Source organism: Haliaeetus leucocephalus, unplaced genomic scaffold (assembly GCF_000737465.1).
Source record: "Haliaeetus leucocephalus isolate CR32 unplaced genomic scaffold, Haliaeetus_leucocephalus-4.0 Scaffold0, whole genome shotgun sequence".
In the NCBI taxonomy this organism is placed as follows: domain Eukaryota; kingdom Metazoa; phylum Chordata; class Aves; order Accipitriformes; family Accipitridae; genus Haliaeetus; species Haliaeetus leucocephalus.
The window spans coordinates 10,328,425-10,353,129 of NW_010972436.1; the positions used below are offsets into that span (position 1 = coordinate 10,328,425).

General features: G+C 39.7%; 1 protein-coding gene across 2 annotated transcripts in view; it reads right to left on the bottom strand.

Annotated features, from left to right (window-relative positions):
• The window catches only part of PIP4K2A (phosphatidylinositol-5-phosphate 4-kinase, type II, alpha), a 113,585-nt gene that overhangs the window by 88,480 nt on the left and 400 nt on the right, over positions 1–24,705 (bottom strand). The window lies entirely within an intron of this gene.

The window sequence follows — 24,705 nt, forward strand, 5'->3', positions numbered from 1 at the left end:
TTAGCTAAGGTGCTGTGTTGAGGACAAGGGCAAGATTTACTTCTTCCAATGAACTCTTCAGCAGAGCTTTACCTCTATCTGTCCTTTTACAAGGGAAAGTAAGGTTCATCATTTCAATTATCCAGGTGGAGAACCGAAAGCACCAAGATTAGATGGCAAAGCAAAGCCTAAACACAGGTCTTGATTATCAGTTGCATGCCTCACTGTGATGAGCCTTTTGTACAGTGTCTAACATAAAATTGATTGAACTCTCACAGGTTAAACTGATGAAGGGAACATTAAGCTCTATCAGAGTAGCATCCCCTGCATGAACTCATACACGTAACTACATATTGCAACATTTCTCATCAGTAGTATTTTTATTTAGACTATTTTAATAACAAACATGACATACATAACCAAATTGCAAAGAACTTGACTCTTACAATAGGTTTCAATCCCCTAAAAAACAAAACAAAACAAAACCCCCAAAAAACACAGTGGGGAACACAACAAAAAATCTGAAGACACAGAAGCATGGATTTAGTAAAGTTAGATTTACACCTCTCCTAAATGTCTGCCAGATTGGTTTATTTGTTGGGGGTTTTGTTTTGGTTTTATATATAAAATGGTAGCTGAACTTCATTTGTTCACCAACTCCTTCTCTCACTGCAAGATATCAGCAATGGAAAAAATCCAGTTTCCACATGAGTAATTTATATGTGAATTTAAAAAAACCATGCTGATCAAAACCCCCCAAAACCCCACAACGATATCATCCAGACCGGAGTAGTTAATGAAAGTCAATAAATTCAAACCACTTGACATACCCTTGTAGACAGGGTGCATGTGGATTGTTGACAAACTACACAAAACCATTCACAAACAAGAACACTTTATTTTGTTTACAAACCCCAACTATTACAGGAAACAAGTACATGGCAATAGTTTGTTACTTGTCAACCACTCTGAACAGAGAGACAGTGCCCTTACATCGATCATACATGGCACACATGCTAAATCAAGGTTAGGTTTAAAAGGCTTCAAAAGGGTTTATACAGAAACAAGATTGATCTGGGAAACACACGTTTTCAAAGAAAAGATGACAGGAAGAAACAGTGCATTTGTGCTCAAAGATATGATTAGTTACAAGCATTAGCATTATCTCAATGCCATCACATTTAAAAAGTTTTTGCAGATAGGCTAAATACATGTCTGCTTTCAAATACTGATGAAATTACAGTTGTGAGATAAGACACAGGAGCACTAGCATGGATTTTCATTTCAAGTATGTGATGACTAAAATCCGGAGCATACAGGAGTTTAGGGAGGAAGGGAAGATGAAATCCCTTTGTAGGGGAATGGGAAGGATTCCTCTGGAAGAGAATATAGGTAAGTCAGCAGTTCATAAACACACATGGTGTTGCACTAACTGAAAATCTGACCTGCTCCTCTCAATCACATATGTTACTGCCTAGGGAAGTGATCAAGCTACCTATTTTCCTCGCTGTTAAAAAAGCCAAAGTCAGGCTCCCCAGTAGAAGCAGAGTAAGAGCAGAGCCTAGAAAGGGACAAACGTATTGAGAAATTATCCTTGCGTGCCAAGTTTCGTGTACGGAAAGTGTGTAGGAAGGGTGGGGGGCAGCCGAGCTCTTGCTTTCTGCCTTTTGGAGAAGTTGCTTCATAATCAGAAAAGCTTTAAAATACAGACTTAAAGATTTCTGAGTATACCAGTCAAGAGCAGATGAACAAAACTATTCTTTTCAACCTTCTGAAATGAAGGCATGAAAAATACCTCCATCGTCCTTTTTGGTAATTCGTATGTCTGAGCACTAATGTAAAAAACCAAAACAACCCACACACACCACAGAAAACAAACAAAAAAGACCCAGGGGCTGCAACACAGCAGGAAGATACCAGAGCTAGTGCTAAACTAATAGCTTGCACTAGAAGCAGTCAGTGCACAACAACTCAAGTTGAGGTGAACTGCTTACATTAATTACTGGCTGATAATCAAGTGCTGCTGTCAAACCGCTTGTGTCCAACACTCTGCAGCTCCTGAGATCCAGATCATCTCTGCCAGTATAAGCATCTCATTTGCCTTCCAACATAAGTCTATCTTCTAATAGCATTCCTACTATTGACCAGGGTGCCACAGACCCTAAAATGGCAGCACTGCTCCTTGTTTTTTAGCCATACATTCATTAGCCAAGCCTCAAGCAGAGAAGATTCAGTCTCAGCATTGTAGAACAGCAGACAACTGGTCTAATTGGGGGGGGGGGCAGTAAATCAAGCAAGTCAGGGTCTTGGTTTAAATAAATGAGTCGTCCATTTTCAGCAGACATTTGCCATATTTAAGTCTGCAGATCAGATTTATACAGATTGCGAGCTGAAGCATTTCCTAAAGGAATTAGTAACTGCTTATCTTTAACCTGATCCTTTCATATGTATCGTCCCATATACACAATTTTGCAATTGGAGCCCCCACATGCCTCAGGAATTTTTGCTAACACCACTTAAAATGGATTACTGTAACTACCTCAAATTTATCTGTGGATGTATTGCATAAATCAGTAATTTAGGTAAACAATATGAAGCTGTTTTATGACTAAAACTGATGATACACAAGTTACTTAATGTTTTTGTTTTGGTCAGATACATGCACTCAATAACTGGATGTGAGCAACAGGCAGTAAATGTGGATATAGGTGGTAGTGCCATATACTAGCTGGGACAATTCATACAATGCATAAAGCTTTACAGCTATACTGGGGAAAAGAATATAGCTCAATATTTCATTTTCCAGTGTAGGCATTGTAAAAAGTTCTTTATAAATAAAAAGTCTTACTTAAGATGCCTTATAAAGCAAATATTACTTTTGACTGCATGTTCCACACACATCACAGCAAGGAGAAATGCATTTTCAGTAAGTCTCTTGGGGTCATAGTAGCTGTTTCAACTCATCAAGCAGAAGCCTGACATGCATAGTAGAGTGTTTATTTCAATGCAACTGTATATGCTGGAATTCTCACAAGTCAAATGACTACAAGACCTACAGATCTCAGCACAGAGGAAAAACTCCAACCCTTATGGAACAGTCATAGGGCCAATAATTACTTAGTGCATGAGGAAACCAACTGCAACAGCTAAGAGAAAGTTGCAGCTTATGGCTAAAGCTTTTTTGTTGTTGTTCACTTTTTAAATGGTCCTTTCCTATCTTTCCTCTCCCCACCAAACAGAAGGAAGCCACATACCCCAAACTTAATTTTTAACTAGAGTACTTCTGATAAAACATGTCTCTTCTAATAGTTGCTAAAAGGTGGGATGGGGGAAAAGAATGGATTTTCTGAAATTTTAACTAAAAAAGTCTTAAGAACTCACTTCTGTAAGTATAGTAAAACATACTTACACATCCTGATTATTTACAGACACTTATTTGTTACATTTATGCTTAAGTTGATACAAATTGGAGTAAGAGTAGTGAGATCCACATCAGCACACTACAGACCTTAAGCCACTTGCTGCAGAGTATTGTCTTCCTTTCATGTATTTTTCTGTGCTCAACCTCACTTTGCTTTCATTTTGCATCAGTAAGGAATAGTTGCGGTAAGTGTCCTTTAATACATGAATGCTCTGATCAGACAAAAGGCAACTCAAGCCTTTTGAAATTATAAAGCATATTATATGAAGAAAGCTGGAAATACCCACACATTAGAGGTACTTCTCTATCAAGCTTGCTTCCTCCAACTACCACTGTAAATAAGTTGGTATTTTCCCCTCCCCACTCTCCCCACGGTGATTTACATAGTAAGGAAAAGCAGAAGCCAGTCTGGGAGCTGGGCACGATGCTGTTCTTTTTGGTGCGTTTTGAGAGAGGAAGGAGTGGAACCAGCCACATGTCCTGCTTCACACAAGCCAATGGTCTTCCAAAAGGTAACGGATGGACGATACACATGTTGGAGACCATCTCTGTGGGTATTCTGAAGGCAAAACACATAGGAACAGAAGATGCTCCACACAAGCGGAAGCAATCGCCATCTCACAGAAAGATCAAACTATTTTTTTTTTGGTTAGTGCTCTAATGAGGGGAGGGGGGAAGAGTCCCCAAGTTATGTTTGCAAAATCCAGGAGTTAAATCCAGGATTTAAAAAACAAATAAGAAAAAGCCATCTTAATTATCAGATTCACATTAAGAGACTGTATTTAGTTAAGAAGCACTAAATGATCTTAAATACACACTGGCTGCTCCTTCACAACGCTCGCTCGACACAGGAATGCTTTGTGTTATCTACTCAGGGACCTGTTAGATTTACCTGACACATCATGACAGCTTTAAAAGGGTCAGTTCTGATTTGAGAGGTAAGTGAAACTCTCCTCGAAAAAAATCAATACAGCAACTACCTACAAGAACAACTGTTCTTTCACCTTGTTTCAGGTGTTAGTTCAGGTATATCATGCACACACATTGTAGTGAAAAGTAACTATCATCTTTTGTATAGAAGGCCTATACATAAAAAAACCTGAAAGTTACATTCAAATTACAGAACAAAACTTGTGCTGAACAGCAACAGTTAAAGTCTACAAGAACTAGAAAGACCTGAACAGTGTTATGCAGGCCTAATTTTGTTCATTTTCCTACCCACAGGCTGCAGACTACGCATCACTTCTTATACAGAAGATATGAATATCTATAATTTACACCACAACATTAAATTTGCATTAGCTATAGAATTAGTTTTCTCATCGGTTTCTAGAATAATGGTGCTTAGAATGAGGGTAATGCATTTCAAAACAGTTTACCTTGTAGTTCCAGAGTGTGAAGGCGGGACCTTGATTTACCCACAAGGCACAATGGAGGTTCAGAAATACTAAAAATAAAATTTATTTTTCTTTCTTTGGTCTTCCCCCAAAACCTCAGTGTTTAAAATAAGATTTTAGTACTTGGCACATTTAACATCCAACTGACATTCACACTTGACTTCCAAGTATTCAATATTTCTTCAGACTAGTAGAACATTTGCTTTAAAACACATTGAAATAAATGTATCCATAATGCTCACCACATCATGATAACTAACAAGTCATTTAACCTTACGTTTTTTCAGCGAGGGACAGAATATAGCTCCCTAGTTTTACCTCCCTTAGCTTTAGCCTTAGTTTTAATTGCCTTAGTCTCAAGATGATTTCATTTTTCTACCTCCTCTGTACAATACACATTCCCATTTCCGTAAGAGTCAAGGTACTACTCTGCACACAGTAGCATCCCCTCACTATACAGTCTTGGTTCATCTCTTCAGCATAAAAAAAAAATGCATAGCAAAGGCACAGAAGTCTTGCTTAAAAGTATTGCTGGAGTCTGATCTGAAACATCATGAAGTTTTGCAGGAACCTAGAAGACTTGCTACACATAGACTTCTGCCTGTTCACTTTCAACAATTTGCAAGCTAACTGGAAACTGCTGCAAGGACCAAAAGTAAGACTGGAGAGAGAAACGCAGTAATCAATCAGACCCATAATTTTTTCATAAATAGAAAGTCATTATTTAAAATTCACAGACCTCTGTAACAACATAGCATATGTAACAGCGCACTAAAACATTGCAAATTTTATTGCAGAATTTAACAATACTGAAGGAATGACAAGGGTAGTTCAAAGACACTAAAAGCTATCTATATGACATCATTGTAGTTACACTACTGTTGTAAAATGATATATTAATATTTGGAAAGAAAAGACACCTAAGCAAGAACCAAGAACCTAAAGAGTTTCTCAAATCATTCAGATAGGTGACTTCTATTTCTCTTACAGATACATACTTATTTGAAGGCTTCTCATTAACAATTCTTTACAAGAAGTTTACTGAGGCATAGTCATTTATTTTTGCACACTTATGCAGTTACATTTTTGCACCAATTGTCAAAGATATTTTCCATAGAAACTACTACCTCACCTTTTATTGCTCCTGAATTCAATTAGATTGACTCCTTGACCTGACAAACCTGTAACGCAAAGAAAAAATCCCAATGTACTTCTACATAGAGAGCTGAACTAATGCAATATATAGTCACCTACTCCATACGATCATACTAGCACTCATACAAATGCTTTGGTAATCTACTTTCCTCTTCTCCCAAACTAACTGTGGTATCAAAGTAAAAAGCATTTGTAAGTATTTTAACAGGAATGCACTTGTGGAACGAGACTTGTCTGACATTAGCTTAGCAATTCTTATGTATTTATTCTTTGGGGTCTGAAGTTTGACAAATTCCCCACTTCTTCCAAATTAAATTAAAAGAATAAACTCATCCTACCACCTCACTTTAATATGTTCTTACCTACACTGACATATCTTAAAGTATGAGGAATCGCCCCACCATTCCATTTCTTTGCAACCATTTCAGCTGTAGTAAAATGGATGAGCAGGCAACTGATCCAGCAGGCTTGTGACCAAACTACATGTCTGAAGTCTTGTCAAAGGCCCCACCTACCATGCCACAATTCTGCTATATTAGATTTTTTTTTAACCAGTTAATTATGTCAAGAATAGAACAGACTTCACAAAACTAATGCAGCAGTGATTCTTGGGAAGATTTGAGGCTGCCAACACAAGAACATTTTAAAGCTTTTAGAACAGCTAGATTTTATAAGAGAGCCCTAGAAAAAGTGATGTAGTGGACTGCATCCTCTCACATAATGCTAGTGTTTCAATCTTTACTGTGCTTAACTTATAGGACAGATCCATGTCAGCTGTACAGCTGCCGATAAGTATTAAAACAGATTTTTAAGTGAAATCTTAATAGTTAGAAAAAAACCAACATTTTAACACATACAGAAACATGCAGATCAAGACTCAGTGGCCACAGTTAAATTTAATCATAATCCACACTCCATTAGTGGCTGGAAGAGCTCCAGAAGCCTTCTGTGCCCTTGGCCATCTGCCAAGACCACTGATTGTATTTTAAGTCCCCTGAAATTACAAGGATATATTTGAATAAGCCATTCTCCACTTTTGGTATGGTATTTACAATTTTCTTCTGTTGCACATATAAAAAGTAGCTGTCTATCTCACCACACATACATTTGCATTTTACAGACATACAGTCAGACATACTTAACGTCACCTAAATTTCACATATGTTTGGTACCTTTTGCAAAGATGCTACTAACCCTTATATTTCCAGGCTTCTTGAACCATAGGAAAGCAAGGCATTAGTGACACGTAACAAAAGCTACAGCTAGCATCCAAAATTTGAATTCAAGTATGAAATTTAATCTATGGAGATAAAATGAAAGTTCACAAGCATTTACTAGTGCTATATCTACAAGTATGCTAGAGCCAAGCATCAAAATTCTTGTCCAAAAACCTCATTCAAGTCTACTGCTCATTGGAGTCATGACATGCACTAATACGTAGCTCTTACAACAGCATTGTGCAGAAAATGCTGAAAGGAAGACGAAGTTAAAACCAATCACAATAACTAAAAGCCTTTGTGATACAACATCAAAATGAGATAAACTAGTTCAGCCACATACCAAGAAAGCTGGGGAATGTAACACCTCCCAAGAACATCTGCACAGTTCTCTCTGAAGACTTTCATATGATAGTATTTTGTTGATCTAAGGTATCAAAGAATATCCAGGTTATGGGGGAAAAAAATAAAAATTAAAAAAATCAAGGTAGATAGCCATGACTGAAACAACACAACTCTTGCAGAAACAATGATGTAGAGGGGGAAACAGGAAAAAAAAACCAAACCCAAACCACAACACACTGGTTCAGTAGCAGGTCCAGAATACTCTGGAAGTATTTGATGCACATGTCCTATGTGAAGTCAGCTCAACTCTGAAGACTCTAAGTCCACACTGAGACCTGCCATCATTAAAGAAAAGGAAGAGCTAGAATACGTGCACAATGTGGATGCATCATAACTCATGCATAGCCTAGAATCTGGTCTTGAAAGCACATTAGTACATTAAGTACTGCCAGGTATGGAAGCTTAACAGCATAAGAAAGTGAAAATACTTGTCAGAGTAACTGCTTCAAACTCAAAAGACTACTGTACAACACGATGCAGCACTACAGTGTTAATTTTACTCATCTTCTCTGACTGTAGCTCTGTGACTGTCTAAACTAGCTAGTAGGCCAGATCCAGCCTCCTACCCCTCCCAGCATTTGACAGGTCTTTTGTTGAGCTTAGCTGGTAGAGACCGACCCAACCAGTAGCCAGCAGTTAGATCACTCAGGCTGTGGGTTTACAGCCTTTTACTTCACCTCTGAGCTGAATTACGTAGTTTGCAGCTTGGCAAGTGGGAACAGTCTCACCTCCTCTTCCCCTCTCTACCCACCCCTTCAATCAGAAAGTGAGTCAATTCAGCCTATGAACCCAGCAAAAATGAGAATGAAACAAAAGCCCCAAACACAGACTTTTTACCAGATTAGTCTTTGGTCTTTCAGCAAGCTGGACTGATTTACTGGATGATCAGACAAATACTAGAGCCAGCATAAACTAAGCAGTAGGAACTCAGTCTCCTTTTATTAAAGCCACAGACACAGTTGAGAACTTGATGAGAGCTATTTATCCCTTTACCTTATGACACAGGTAGTGCTGCTGATTCACTGCAATTTATACTGATGGGACACAGTCTAGTAGAAAGACTGCATAAGAAAAGACTAGCTACAAATAGGTCACTCAGGTGAGAAACCACTTGAATTTGAAGCATGTCTTTTATTGGAGTGGCAGAGGGACGAGACTTATGTCAGTCTCTGAACAAAGACACAAATTAAAACAGCATGTTGGACAGCAGTAGATGCAGAAGAGGTTTTTTTAGTAAGCCAGTTAACTACTAGATGTACCATAAAACACACAGCAGTGCACTGTGGCTGCAGAGAAATATGTATGTCATGTCAAGTGGAGTCCTCTTACATTTTTTGCCCATGTAAATATTATACCTGCTTGCTCAAGAGAGCTATAGAGCAGTACTGCTGTGAGAGTTTGCAGTGACTCAATATGAGTGAAGTTAAAACTGAAAAGAATGAGGTCAAAGCAATGCAAGACACTAAACCCAACGGCTTGCTCCCCTTGCAAGGGGGACAGACTCATTGCCCAGCTACGCCCACCCAGCACCCTGCCAGGCAGTTCTGCCTATCCCTTTTGCACTGGCTCTGGTACTTGTCAGATCCCATCAGAAACTAATTACTTAATTTCCTAAAAATATCTCCTCCTCCCTAAAAAGGATATTTCTCCTGCCTAATTGGTAAGTTTAACAGCTTGGCCAAGGCTACAATACTGAGGACAGTGAAAAAAGGAAGGAAAGAATAGGACCAAGAGCAACAACTCCTGCTGCTGAAAGGAGGTAAAAGTGAAGTAACATATAAAACTGAACCACAAGTTAAAGTTATCCCTTCCAAGACTCCTACTGGGAGCATATATTCAGATTTCCTAAAGACATGTAGATGCAAACAAGCTAATATAGCATTGCTTATCTGGCAAATTGTTTTTCAGAGTAAGCATAAATTGTCCCTCAGGGGAAAGATTTACTAAGACACAACCCTAGACTGGAAATGGACACAGCCACAGAAGTGTAAGTGATGCACATTCAAAAATAGAAGGGAAGAGACTCTAAGCATGCAAAAAAAGGATAACATTTCTTTTCTGTAAGATGACCTTCCACAGCCTTACATAATGCCAGGAAGGAGTCTCATCAGAGGACTAACTGAAAAAAAGTAGAATAATTTTCTAATTTCTTGACAAAAATGCAGAACAGTTTGCTGAGGTTTCTTTACCACTTACTGCAAAACCCACACCATTAAAGACAGAATACTAAGATGGATTAAGTCTCATACATTCATTTTTAGGTTCAGCAATAGACTTAGACTTAGTGTCAGTGTCTCCCATTGGGACAAATGGAAGCATTTCAAAGATCCCCAAAAGTTACCATGGATATGGACTATCTGTCTTCAAAAATGTTTTTTTTTACAAAACCCCAAACAGAGATTACACCTTCATTTCCTCTACACTTTAGCTCGCTAGCATTTGCTGCGAAGAAGTTGGAAATGCTTTTCCACTAAAAGACTGGTATTTAAACTGGCAATATCAGTCATCCGATTTTACTGCTTCTTTTCATGACACAGAAAATGCAATATTGATTAAGTGCTAAGAAGGGTGAAGCTAATTAGAAGAGTCCTGATCAGACAGAATTTGGTTTCTGTTGCTAGAGGACAACAAGCTCAAGAATAAACCCATTTATTAGGATAAGTCTGTTGGTAAAGCCTATACCAGCACAAACTTCAAGCAGCAGCAGACTTCAAGAGATTTCATTTTTTCTTCTGTTGCTCCTCCCTTCCATCATCACCAGAATTAACACTTTCCAAGTTTCGAAGTCACTAGCCTCTGGTGCAGGGAGAGAAACCACTACAGCCCAGATCATCTGGTTCACAGCTGGCTTAGACTGAGACTCAGCCTTTCCTCTGCAGCAAGAAATCACAGAGCCCAACTCCCAACATGCTCTCTTGCCCACTAACTGCTCCTACCGATGCTTAAAAAGGCCACGAAGAGAACCAAGTCATTTTGCTAATTATTTTACACGAAAGCAACTCACATCCCACCCCTGTCCTCTCTTTGCTCTTCCCTTCTTCCCTCCAGACAGGATTAGTTTTTGGCAGGACACGCGACTGACCTGGCTGACCACACGGCCACACTTGCACTGCTGGCAGAGGGGCTCTCCATCACATTTGCTCACTCCGATGATGAACCCATGCCTTTACTTAACAAATCAGCCAGCAATCAGAGAACCATGGCTCTGTCCCAGAAACACATAAACCTCCAAACAAAATTCCCCTTTGTCCTAGGATGCACCCTCTTCCCCTTCCAGATAGGGAGAGGGAAGGTGCTTTAGATCTCTGGAAATCTTTAGGAGCAAAGCAATTACACTGCAGCTTTACTGGCTTCAGGTTAGTTATTTCATGCTTCCTAACCTTAAGTACCCCGGGGGGAGGGGAGGAAGAAAAAAGAGCTAATAAATAATTTAAATAGTTCATTAGTAGATCATTGTGGAAAGTTAACAAGATTAATTAAACGTCTTTAGTTTCAGTGTTGGAGCTGAGTGACAAGGAAAATGTCACTTATGTAGAAGATGTTTATATTCACACAGGAAATATTTTATATTTCCAATAAGCAATGCAACTATTATGCAGTCATAGCCTGGATAGTTAAAAGATGATTAATGATGTTGTGGAGATTTTCCATTTGTTGTTAGCTTAACTCAGCTTTGAGGCTATCTTGCACTATTTTTTGTTTCATTCAAATTTTTGGTGGCAATTATCTTTCCAAAACTTTAGACATCCACACAATAAGCACCTCTATCTGATTAGTCACCTTGTGTGCTTTTAAGAGAGGATTTCACTGCCCGTTACCTGGGCCAGCATGAGGCCTAGGCTGGATTTGACTGCATTTCTATCACTATTTAATATGCCTTTTCAAGGTAGCTGCAAAGCTTTCTGCTCACAGAGGGAGCTGTGAAATAGGTAGCTAGTGCAACAGCAAATCTGGCCAACTCCACCAGAAGCCCCAGTCAGATTCTCCGGAGCACTTTCCTCCTTGCATTACTTATGCAAATGTATGTAAATGCACAGGAACTCAAGGCTCTAGAAAACACTTCAGAAAGCCATAGGTTAATTAGGCAGGAAATCAGCTGTTCTGTCTTGGAAGATACAGTAAAATTCAATAATACCAATCTTTTGACTAGTCTATTTCTAAAAAAAATACAATATTAAAAAAATTGCAAGCTCCCCTCAGTTATGCAGTGGTAGAGCTGTGACTCACTGCACACTGTTTATTTTATGTTCAAGGAGTCTAAAAGCTGAGCTTTTTCATTCCTGGTTTGTCAGGCTTGTTGAAAAAAATGGTCTCTGAAGCCTCAGTTTGGAAGAGCTGTTATAGCAAAATGATCCTAAACAACATCAAATGCAGAAGGTGGGACTGGACCCTTCTGTCCACCCTACCTCAAGATCTAAGCCATTACATACATCTGAAAACTTGGCTAAAACTAAGTGGAAGCTAGTTTGTCAGATATACACGTTTTTCAAAAAGGGATTAAGAAGTTTGGCACAAATTGTAGAGAGATTGTTGCTGATGCAGTTGTGCCATACAGTAATGCTCTAACAAGGTTTAGCATTCCTGGACTAAATACATTTCAAGAACCAAGAGATCATTTTCATAAACTAAGTACCCTATATGGTTACAACCCACAGAATTATATTTAAAACATTTGGCACATCAAGCACATGAGGAGAGGAAAAAAACATGACTTTGCAGACAACTACTATTAGTCCATATTGCAATCTGGTATGGAAAAAGTAGGGTGCATCAGAATTATAGAGCAAAGCTTCAGATATACTCCATAGTATCTGAAAGCTGAGTATTTGCATCCCTCAGTGGAGCTGCGTGGCAGGAGAGGTGACACACAACAGCAACTTCTGTAAAAAACTTAGAGGGTTCAATTCCTTAGTCTACCAAATAAGGGGAAAACAGCACAAAACATAGCTAGCATGAATGTGACAAACCAATTCTGAGCTCAAATTTGTCAGCTAGGAAAGCAATGGTAAGTAGTGGAGAACATGTAACTCAAGGATCATGCTTTACTATCTCAGCCCTCTTGTTCCTTCCACCTACTTGAAGACATAGTATTAAATTTCATCATCCAAGTGATCCGTGCCAGCTTGCACCACTATTTGAGTCAGTTTTCAGTGAAGCAGGTGAAGAAAAGTAGGGAAGCTTTTGCAGTAAAAATACTTGTCTTGATGAGTAGCTATACAACTTCCATCTTGAGAACTCTACACAACTAAATCTATGTTCTCCTTTTAATGAAGGGTCTGGGTTTTTTATTTTTTAAATATAAACAGTGCTTGCCATGTCAGAAATGAGTTAGTCTCCCAAATTAACTCTTTTCAAAGCCTTTGACCTGTAAGTCCAATGTTCACATGAACACTTCAAACACACACACACCCTTTTTTTTTTTGAGGTACAGGCTATATATATGTCAAGAGTCTATCAGCAAGACACAGATGATCCAGGTTCCTTTCATTTTTGCTTATCAAGAGGCTAATATTGGTCAGAATACAAGTTTGACTGAAGAACGAGCAACCCTGAAATATTAGTTATGTGTTTATATGTGACACATCTCCTGGATGATGTCTTCAGTTCAGAAAGTGGTCCCACAGCACCACAAATAAAAGCAAGCAGGTTGCTTCAGCTTCAGGTGTTACTTCCCACCAGCTGAGTACAAGAATGTCTATGCCCTTGGCCAACTCTACTACAGAAAGTAACACACATTGATTTAAACCATCACATTTTAATTCCACTTTGTTTACAAGTAACACAGGCTCCCTTAAACTATGAATGCAGTTTTTAAATTACTTTTAGCCTTGCTATTGAAGTAAACATACACACATAGCAACAGCTGCTTGAGTGACTGAGTTACTGTCTGCCAGCTAGCTGTATTTCTATATGCCTCAGCACCCTCTGTTCTTAATTAAACTTAACTTCTGAACTTCTGTTCAGCATTGTGCTACCACAAGAGTAGTTTGGTATCCTGTGACAAAGCCAAAGAGGAATGTCTTCCTGCCCCCAGTAACTCGTAAGACATGTAGATAAGCAAGCATTTGTACATGCCAAGTAAGGTAAGGATGGCTTAGCCACTTCAGCAACACAGCCTCCAAACTACCTGTCATTACATACATTTTACTGAAATTGTTAGAAACACAGTTTTTCAGGAAAGAAGTCTCTGCATTTGGAAGGGCATTTATAATGGTGCGAACAAGACCTCCGGCAGATCACTCCAGATTAGTTAGCAAGAATTAGCCCATTGTAGAAGTCACCACTGTTCACATCCCAATGGACCTTCATCTTTCAGGTGATCAACACATCATGCAGGAGGAGCCACTACTTTCAGGCTCTTCCAGTAAATTCTTAGGTGCTCAGCCTTTAATTGTGAAGGAAGTCATGTTCAACCAGAAAACCTTAGGAAGTAATTAACAGGAAAATTAAAAAGTTGATGACTTAAATATGAAAAGCCCGGGAGATTTCCTCAACAAGATAGGAATACTAAAAAATATCCTAGCAAATGACAACTTCCAAGGAGAAGCTTGCAATATACCTTCTCTGAAAGATTCAGCAATTACCAAAATAATGTCTGCAGAGTAATTAGCATGAAAAGTGAACTAAACCCACTACTACCAACCACCAATAATTGCTCTACGTGGGGGAAAAAACACCCTGAGAAGTGGTGTTGAGATGTGGTGGAAAAGGGAAAAAAATCCACCCCACTCCCACCGAGAAAAAGGCATAGAGCACTAGCAAGATTCAAGATACTCAAGACTTCAATAATGCTTTGCTTTGATGTACTGCAACAGAATGAGCTGAGGAGGGATGAGGAGTGCAGGATTCTGCGAGCCCAGAGACATCTGAATCCTATTAACATCCCTGAGCCAACATAGCCCGAAGGACATTGCTCATTCAAATGAAATAACCAGCTACAACCGCCTGCAGCTGTAGGTAGGAAAGAGAAAGAAGCATTGTTGAATCAGCTGAAGCCCAAAATAACAGCTGGAGAAACTGCTCTATCAGGAACCCCCTGCATCCATAGAAATGGACAAGAGGTTCTGAAAACAGTGGTTGCAGTGCTTTTTGCCTGCAAGCAGGTACATGTGTTTGTTAATAAGTACTGAGACTTTGTTTCTGTAAATTACTTTTACCACTTGTCTTCTGTGGGCCTGGGGAATATCCAGAAAGCTTTTCTTGTTTGTTTGGTCCTGTCCACTGTGCAAGCACAGGGGAAGGCTGGTTTACATACCACTGATTGCAAGTGAATCATGAGTCAGACTGAAAACTCACTAATCTGACTGACAATTCTGCTTAAGACCTGAAAGAATAATTATACCAGAAAATTTATCTTCAATCCTCCTCTGCTAACCTTATTATCACCAGAGGGGGGAAAAGCATTGAGAGCAGCAGGGAAGCCCTAGTTTGCATCAGCCCCAAGCTGCTGCACAAGAGGGTGGTGCTGAGCTGCAGCACCTCACCAAGCATCTGTCACTGCACTTCAGCTCAAAGTGAGTCATTTCTGAGCCCTCCAACTGCAAGTTTGTGGTGACTGAGGAGAAGGAGGTTGGGTATGGGCTTTCCAGTGAAGTCAGCTTGTTTGAGACTGCTATCTTTCTCAGAAAGACAACCAGCTCTTTTGAATAGCCAATGAGACACAATGTGTTGATAAGTATTTCCTCTTCAAGGACTTACTGTAAAAATAATTTTATTTCAAGTATAAGCCTTTAAATATTATCACTACTTGGACCAAGCAGTCTCAGATATGTACTTTATGAATCAGGAATTTATTTGCATACCATAGTTAAAGCTGATGGAGTATATCCTTATATAGGCTGTTTGAGTGACCCTGGAAGTTACCACATTATTTTTCTTTCAGGATGGGAAAAGGTACAGAAAACCCCTAGAAACAGAATAGTACATATGTACAAATCTACTTTCATTATTTGCAAAAGAAAATCATGCAAAACTTCATTAAAAAGGGATACTCAATTAAAGAGGTACAAATTTTAGAACCACTACCCTGAATGCAAATGTTTGTGCCACTGTTCTCAGAATCACATAGAAGCCAAAAGTAACCTTGTCTACCGTTAGGCCTTTATTAAAAAAAAAGAAAAAGGCAAAAAACAGTATTAGGATCATAACTTCAAAATCTAAAATAAAAATAGATATCCCATTCCTCACTCAACTGCTTTCTCAATTTTTGGTATTTTGCAATTTGGTCTCCCAAAACTACCTCTAGATTCAGATCAAAATGCAAGTTAGATAGACTGAAGCAGGAAGCTCAGAGATTAGCAACCTTGCTTTTGTTATGTCAGTCTTCCGATTTTTGCTCAGCTCCAGGCAACGATAATACATCAGATTTACATGTTGTAGAGGCCCTCACAATTACATACTTAGTATTTCTGAGCTCCTCTAGAAAGTTTTCTGTTATAATCACCTACAACCCAACCCACGATGAGGGCCACACCACACCATAACACCAATAAATACCAATAACTAGAGACAACTTACATGGCTGAGAGAGAAAACAAGTACACTGAACAAACAAACACAACCAGCAACACTGCGACATCAGAACCTGCTGTACCAAAAGTGGTTTTGGTGCCTAAATGATCTAGCAAGGGTCTGCAAAACACTGGGCAACATGATTAAAGTGGAACTAAACTCTGCAAAACAGCTTTAAGTCTACTTTGCAACAGGACATGCCACAGATGAAGGGTGTTATTTCAGAACTCTTAGTTTAATAACAGAATTATTGAGGCTTGGCACCACAAGCTAATCAGATACTGCTCAGTTTTAATTCAGTATAATAAAATTGTTACTAAGCTGCTTTCTTTTGACTGGTCTTAGGCTAACCAAGTTCAGTATTTTCCTCTCTTCCTCCTCCAAAAAACCCCCAAAAGTCAGTGACTGCTACAGCCACATGCTTGATATCCTACAAGAGAACATTTAAGGTAGGATTCTCAAGAATTACTATTTTTTTTAGAAAGACTTCCAAATGTTGGTATTTATCTCTGAAAGCAATTTCAAAAATTTCAGCCCCTAGGAAGCCATTACAACTTTTCTGAGGACATTTACTCTCTACCTGGATAGGCAAATTATGAGATTAGATGGTTCAGCATGTTCCACAGACCAAGACTGAAGAGATGACTAGAAAACGACAGGTACAATATAGACAGTTCTGTCTCTTACAAAATACATGACTATTTCAAAAGGTTAAAATAGTTGAGAAAGGTCTCCATGTTGAAAGTGCAGAATCCACAGAGTTCTCTACTCAAGTGTTGTTTTGGGTTGTTTTTTTTTTTTTTTATACTGTGGACAACAGCTTAACTCCAGGCTACCAAATATGAAATTGAGCTGTAGATAGGATATCACTGGTCAGTCAAAGAGTACACACCAGAGCTATCCAAGTCCCTCCAACTGTCCTAAGAAACTATAAAAACTCACCTTAAAGTACACATACATCAGTCTCTTCCCTCCACTCTCCCCGCAGTGTGTTTGCAGCTCCCCTTTTTAAGCTAGGACTGACACTTGTGGATATGGCCTGTTGCAGTATGAAAACCCTACCCTATTCACTCTTCTGCATTAGTTTTTCCTGTAGCCTATCTCCCCAAATGAACTTACCACAGGATCAGATCAGTGCCAGAGAGAGAGTGGAAACAAGTCCAGCAGCCCCAGCTTTAGCTGGCTTCAGTATTATGGAGGCTGTGGTTTGACTAACCTTATGCTAGCTTAAACTGGCACTTCCTTACAAAGAAGTTGTTTTGCCCCATCTTTTCTGCTTTTGCACCAACTCCACGTTCTTTGTGCTGGCACAGCTGTTTGCACAGCTGGACAATGAACTTCAGTGAATTATGGCCCATCTAAAAACTCCGCAAAATGTATTATTTTTTGCTGGATTATTACTTTGGAGCTGGGTAATTACTGATAAGGAAAACAGATATGGCTGAACTTGTTAACCAGGAAGACTGGAACGGCAGAGACTTGACTGATAAAATGCAAACACAGGAATAGCAGAGTTGTGAGATGTGAGACAGCATATGACTGAGACATCAAGAGGGAGACTGGGAAAAGTGAAAGATTAAACCAGTTAGCTCAAGCAGCTGCAAGGTGGTTCCGTAAGTCTCAGCCTCACCAAGGAGCTCCACAGGCTTTCTAATAATGCCACATAAGGGAATGTAGGGTTTTTTTCAGTTTTGTCTTACAATCTAAAAGGATCATGCATATACTCACAGCTGTGTTAATAATATTAAGGTTGCCTTGGGAACTTACAATGCACACAAAAGAGCTGGATTAGACTAATTACCTTGCCTCAGTACACAAGGTAGTTGTTCACCAAGTCTGATGAAAAATAAGTACTCTAAAAGGTGTATGGCCATTAAGTATTTCTACTGCAAACTATTCAACCCCACTCTTTGAAGATAGAGCTAATGTTTTCTTTTCAGTTTGTGACATCCATCACTACAGCATTCAGCTACTTCAAACAATTTTCACAACACCCTTATTAAGAAATCTCTCAACACAAAACTAATTAACTTATTATAGAACAGCCCAGGCTCTATAGGAAGATCATAAGACAGATGTTCACATAGCAAACCACATGCAAGAAGTTACCATCTCAACAATTCAAAGCTAACCGATTTCACCACTAACTGCGATGCAGACCATGAAGACCAGCAAGGTTTGTCATTACCTTCCATAGCCGAGGCAGCCATTTCTTAGACTGCTTCAGCTATTTTGCCAAGCGCAAACATGTGCTTTACCAACAGTGAAAATGAGGAAGAGAAATCAGGACTTTTGTTAGACATCTAACTAGTAAGCATCAAGTATAAAAAGTGGAAAAACATGGAGATAGGCCTTGGGAGTAAACAAAATAATGAATTCATACTGGAGTATATTACCCACAGGAGCAGTCATAATCACTTAAAAGTCAGGAGAAAATGAAGATGAATGTGTACTTTCAAGCCTTTAAAACCTCACAGTTCAACAACAAAGATAACTAAGCTTTCAACAAGTTAAGGTATCTATAAGCCAACATGACTACAACTCTGAGTGCTGGCAAGACTATACCGAAGACCTGTAAATAATAGGTAGTTTCACCATACTCTAAAGTTGTCATGAAGTTGCATAATGTACAGCTAGCCTATAGAACCCTGTGGTACAAGATGTTTTCAAGGAAGAACACAAAACAACTGTACAGCAGGAACTGCATAATGGGGTGAGTCAGTTATATTAAACAAAGTTTGTCACCCTGAAACTACAGGAGGAAAATAAACATCTACCAGGCTCTGGCTGATGGGCATAATGCAAGTGTCTGCTTTAATGAGCAAGGCATTTGAAAATAATCCCCTAGAGACTCTTTCTTAAGGTGTCTGGTGCAGGATACTCAAGACAACTAAGTTGAGTCAGCAAAGCAAATCTGTGCCACCTGTTTGCTTCACTGAACCCTGTCCAGCCCTCTCTGCTGTGGTTAATGAAATTCCATTTCAAACCCTATAGGCACCCCCCCCCCCTCCCCCAGCCTTTGCATCACCCTGTCTTGTAGAATGGAAGAAACTACAGAAAGTAGCTTTGAAACTGCTGTCAGAGCTCTTTTCATAGGTCTTCCCATCTCATCCCTAATAGAAGCTATTGTATGTGCCCCTTTCAATAGTTCAGAGAAGAACATGAAATATCACCCGCATTTGTATTTCATGCAGGAATATTTACTACCTTTAACCTAAGCATAATAAATATTTACAATTTGTATTTTTACTAGTCCATCCACTCAGTTGCAAAAGCAGTATCAAACTAATTTCTGCAGTACACAGAGCTTGACACCCAAAAAAGAACCAAGTTTTTTATAAATAGCTTTTCCTGTTCTACTTCCTTCTATATACAAACATCTGGGCTGAGTGCCCATCTGACTTTATTTTAAAATAGTTTTAATTGCCTTATTATCTGCTCTGCTGTAATCAGTACTTTTAATACATTGTTTCTTCCTGCTTCTTCGAAAGAGCCTTCTCCCATGTAGCCTACCACCACCTCCATTAAACAATTAATAAGGTTTGGTTTTGTTTCCAAGCTCACTGTTACAAATCTTGAGTTAACTCTAAGATCAGTAACTTTAGTTTTACTTTGTCTTAGTCATTTTGAAAAGCCACTTAGAGCACAATTGCAGTATTGACATTCTGCATTAAATACAAATACTAGTAACACAGTTGACAACACAACTGATGAGTATCCTTCCCAGTCTCAAGACAGTTTCTAACCAACCTGTTGTACTGACAGTAAATGCCATGAGTCAACATTACAGTTCCATATCCTCAGGGTGTCACTAGTCTCATCATTTAAGAGTATATTAAAAATATGGACCCAGAAGTTATCAACTCCCCTAACTTATGAAGATATGTTGCCAGTAATAAGTGCTGTGGGTTTGTTTTTGTGGATTCCCACCACCCCCACCCCCGCTCCTTTAAAGGAAACTGATCATAAACCTAAGTCAGCAGTTTTTATTCTGGAGGGTGTAACCTAGCTTTTAATTATTTTAGGCTTCATCTTTCTAATGATCTACTCAATAAGCTCTTTTCAGTGTCATTTTCCTAAATGTACAATGTTTCAGGATAGGAAGTTCTTAGGACAGAGACTAGGTAAGTCAATACTAAGAAACTTGATTTATGCCACAAACTGAGAGGGTACACATTTACCTAACAAGCTCTCCAGTGCCATGTTAAAACATAAGGACAGGCATGAATAAGCGAGCTATTTGTGTATTGGTCTGGATAAAAGTTTGTAACAGGAAAGACAAGTATGTCAGCCAAGAAAAAAAACCCCAGCTGAAAACTGACAAGAACACAGACATTTTACAGCTTTCTGTAGATACAGAAGATACCATGATCAAATATATCCTAGTATGTATGAGGGGGAAAGATGCATTTACTTGTCACGCTTTTTTTTCCTCCTCACTTCTAACTGTAACAGTGAATGAATCCAGGAGTTACGCTGGCAGATAGAGGAGTCCCACAGCTCTCGCTCGTTTTATTATTCTGTCCTGGTGTTGTTCCACTTTTGTTAAAAGATAAAGCCAGATTACTACAGCTGAGAGTGCAACAGTAGCATCAGGCTCACTGTGCCTCATGTGAGCAATTGAAGGAGGCTGTGGACTTTATTATCAGTTGAATTCTTCACCCATGGAAAGTACGCTCTTTCTGATGTACCCTGCAATATGCTGGGGGGGGGGGGGAAAGGCATTTGATGCATGTATTCTTATTGTCCCCCTTCCTTATTAGGCAGCAAGTGCCACTGAGAAGTCAGGCACTGCTAAATTTTTAGATCAGCTTGTAATCATCCAAGAAACAGATGGCGATTACAGATTCCATGGGCTGGGGCGGGCAGGGCAGGGGGGGGCGCTGTTTGGTTTTGGTTGTGTGTTTCGGGTTTTTTTAACACTTGTACAGTATGCGCAATAACTGCATCAGACATTCATTTGCCTCTCCTAAATAATGTTTCATTTAATTGTTGACACAGTAGGTGAGTTCTCCAGCAGTCCATTCTTTACCTTAAAATTAGCTACAAAAAAAACCCCCACTTCTAGTAATTTTCTTCTGTCTTTTGGGGTGATATGTTTTGAAGGACCTAAGCCTAGCTCCCTACAAATTCCCAGCTTTCCTAACAAGCTTCTAACAGAAGCAGGCAACCAACATGAGTGAGACCAGACTCACCATCATTGTGCCTGGGATGATCATCATAGGCTGCAGAAAACACAGAATCCCTGGCTTTCATTTTTGGCACAGAAAACAAGGGAGGGAAAAATTACTTCCAAAAGCATTAGGCAAAAAGTTACACATGACCTTCCTTCCCTCTCTTCCTTCCCACAGTTATTGGAAATCCAGCAGCAGTGACAATACAGAAGTAAGAATAAGGATGTTATTTACCGTATCAGTTGTAAATGAAGTATTATAATAAATTATGTTAACTAGCTAAAAACATAGCTTTAAGTCACACTAACCACTGAGTTTAAGTGTTTCAGTAGCACAGCCAGATTATCTTTGACACAGGGTAAAAGACCGAGATAAGATCAACTCTTAATGATGCAGATGCCTGCAAGATCCAAGCACACAACAATTAGTCTTTGCTGGTACAAGTCATCAGTATTATAATCTCATCTACAACATGGGACACAGTTGCTTTCCCTTTCACTTAGCAGAAAGTTTCATTCAACAGCATATTTCAGCATACTGAGAAACTAATTTACAGCTCTGAACGTGAGCATGTATTTTCTCACTTCTTAAGATACTTGGGTAATGTTTACATGTTTTCCGCTCACATGCCCTTTGAAGTTATTACTGAATTTGACTGCATTACCAAGCAGAATTTTTCATTAGGTCTCTACTTCTACCTAAACAACAACTGAGATGACCAAAGCAATTTGCTTGTGTAATTTTTAAGAACCTTGGGTAACAGACATCCCTGCAAATTTTTTCCCCATTAAGAATTCACACCCTTGCTGTAAGCTCTCTGCTTTCTGACACCGTTGCTCAAGATGTCCCTTTACATAGTCACGTTTCCTCCTAGGACGGAAGAGTTAAGAGAACAGTTCTTGTAACTTTCTCCTTAGATGGAGCTTCTTCACACGTTCATTTTAAAATCTGAAAATCATCCAAAGCTCAAGTATAGTGGTATTTTGGCCCCAAGATCAAAAAGTTTAAAAGCCTGCAGAAAAAATCTGCTTTTCCCTTTTTATCTTCACAAAGTGCTTCCTTCCAATATATGCCGCATCCTGTCAGAAATGTGGGAACTGCATCTCAGCTTCACCATTTCAATAGTACTTATTCCCCAAGACAGTTAGTAAGACTCAGAGACTGCTATTGTCTCATTAACTGATATGCACCACACTGGAAGCGGTCTTAAAATATGATTTTTCAGATGACTACTATGTTCAAGTTTACTTAAATACTATCATCATGAACTATGATCTATGCTCATTTCCTAGTCTAACCTTTAGCTTAAGGATTTCTGTTTATTCTGCTAAGAAACCCAAGGATCCTTAATTCCTGTTCTTAATGAATCCACACACATAATTTGTATTTCTCCCATGAGAAATTCGTATTTGTGATAACAGAGTCCCACCATCCTGAACACTTACTTTCATTTGCTGAACAGTGCCACATCAAGCATTACGAACTGATATGGTAAGCATCTGACGGAGGAACCTGCAACACTTCAGTGCTGCGTTCTTGGCTAAGAAGAGATGTTTAGATTTGGACACATCAAATTAACTTTTTTGTTTTTCATGCTCTCTCATTCAGAGGGATTTTGTTTTCATGGGGCCCAAAGCATTATTCATGATTACACCTTGCAGCAGGGTAAACAAATGGAATAATATCTGCAGAACACTCAGCGGATACTCACTTCTCCAACCATCATCTTCATATGAACATGAAGCTGCATTTCTCTGAGCACACTGTATGGCTGAGCTTGCTCTTTGAGCCCCCCCAACAGAAGGATTTTTGTTTACAGTTTTTAAATTTATGTGCACGAACCAGTATGCTTCTTTACTACATTTTCTAATAGGAACAGCTATGCGCTCCACAGTACACTATTGCGGGAGTCATGTACAGTGTTGCATTTGTCACTATTTACTTTGTTATTATTTGTACTGGAGAGGTCTTTCCTCCGAAAGTAGCGGTAGTTCCAGTACAAACGAACACGCGTAGCAACGAGCTGTCGCAACAGGAAGATCTCTGTTCTCGTCGGAGATCTTCTCCCTCTTTCTCCCCAGGGAGACTGCCGATAGCTAACACACTGCCTGCCATTCAGCAGAAGTCTCTCACCCTGTAATTATCAGCTTGCTGTCTTTCATTAAAGAGGCCTGTTTGGGAATTTTTCTATGAATAATGCTATCCACTAAAGGAGCAAAAGAAACTTGCATCTTTAAGCCCAATTCTGGCAAACTGCATGTCGTGCACTTCCACAATTGGAGATCTTTTTGCTTTGTAGATAAATATCTAGTTTCTTATCAGTTCATGACATAGGAGGATGTCACTGCTCACCACTGACCCACAGAAAACTTGAAATCCTTTGTCACCATTGCCTACCAACTCACAGGTCTATCTCACGCAGACTATTTAACCTCACTCGAGCTTCTCTTCTGTCTTCCATATCATATCGGTACATACAGCTAAAGCGTTTCCCCCAGATCATCACTTCAGGCACTGTGCTGTTTGACAGGGATCTAACAGTGCTTAGCCTTGATGCTCAGCCTCCAGGCTTTCGGCAAAAACTATCAAAATGTGCACAAAGGAAAAAAACCTCACCGGATTTGGATGTGTAGGAAACAAAAGGAACGCGGAGTTAACACAGACTGCTTTGCCTGTTTCATGATGCTGTTACAGAATTTGTAGTCTAGTCTCAAATAGCACTTTGACAGTTATTCTTACAAGCAGCAACCCATACAAACCCAACACTTGGGTGTACAGACTTTGCACCAGCAAGAGAAGAGAGTAAGTTTCTGGCTTAACCGCCCTGAAACCTGATTTTTGGTGATCTTTGGGCTCTACACTTTTAACCTGCCACGGTAGCTATTTAAAGATGTAAAGCTGCGACTTGAGCCTCATAATGCCCAAACCATGTGACATCTTTACCAGGCTCCTAAATTTAACGCTGAACAGCAGCAGTCCAACGTTACTGCACCCGGCACAGGGACTCTTTTGAAGACAGAGCAGCCCATCATCCGCAGGGTGATATAGCACTCCGCAAACGTTGCAATTCTGCTGCTTTACCACATCAAAACCCGGCCCTCCTCCCCTCCCCCAAGCGCACAAAACCGTCAAGAGACACTTGCTTAAGCAAACTGCACCGAAGACGGCAAAATCTCCGCCAGTTAAACGCCAATAACTGGGTTTCGGGGGGCTGTTTGGTTTTGGTGGGTGGTTTTTTTTTTTTTTTTTTTTTTTAACCGCAGTACCTTTATGCAACGCCCGCTCGCGGGTGGCGGCAGGAGCGGCTCCGGCTCCGCTCGCAGCCCCGTCCCCTCACGGGCACCACCCGTGCGCTGTTCAACGAGCGGGACCGCGGATCGATGGGACACGGGCTACCGCAGGCGCCCCGCCACGCCGCGGCCGGCGGCAGCTCCACGCCTCCCGGG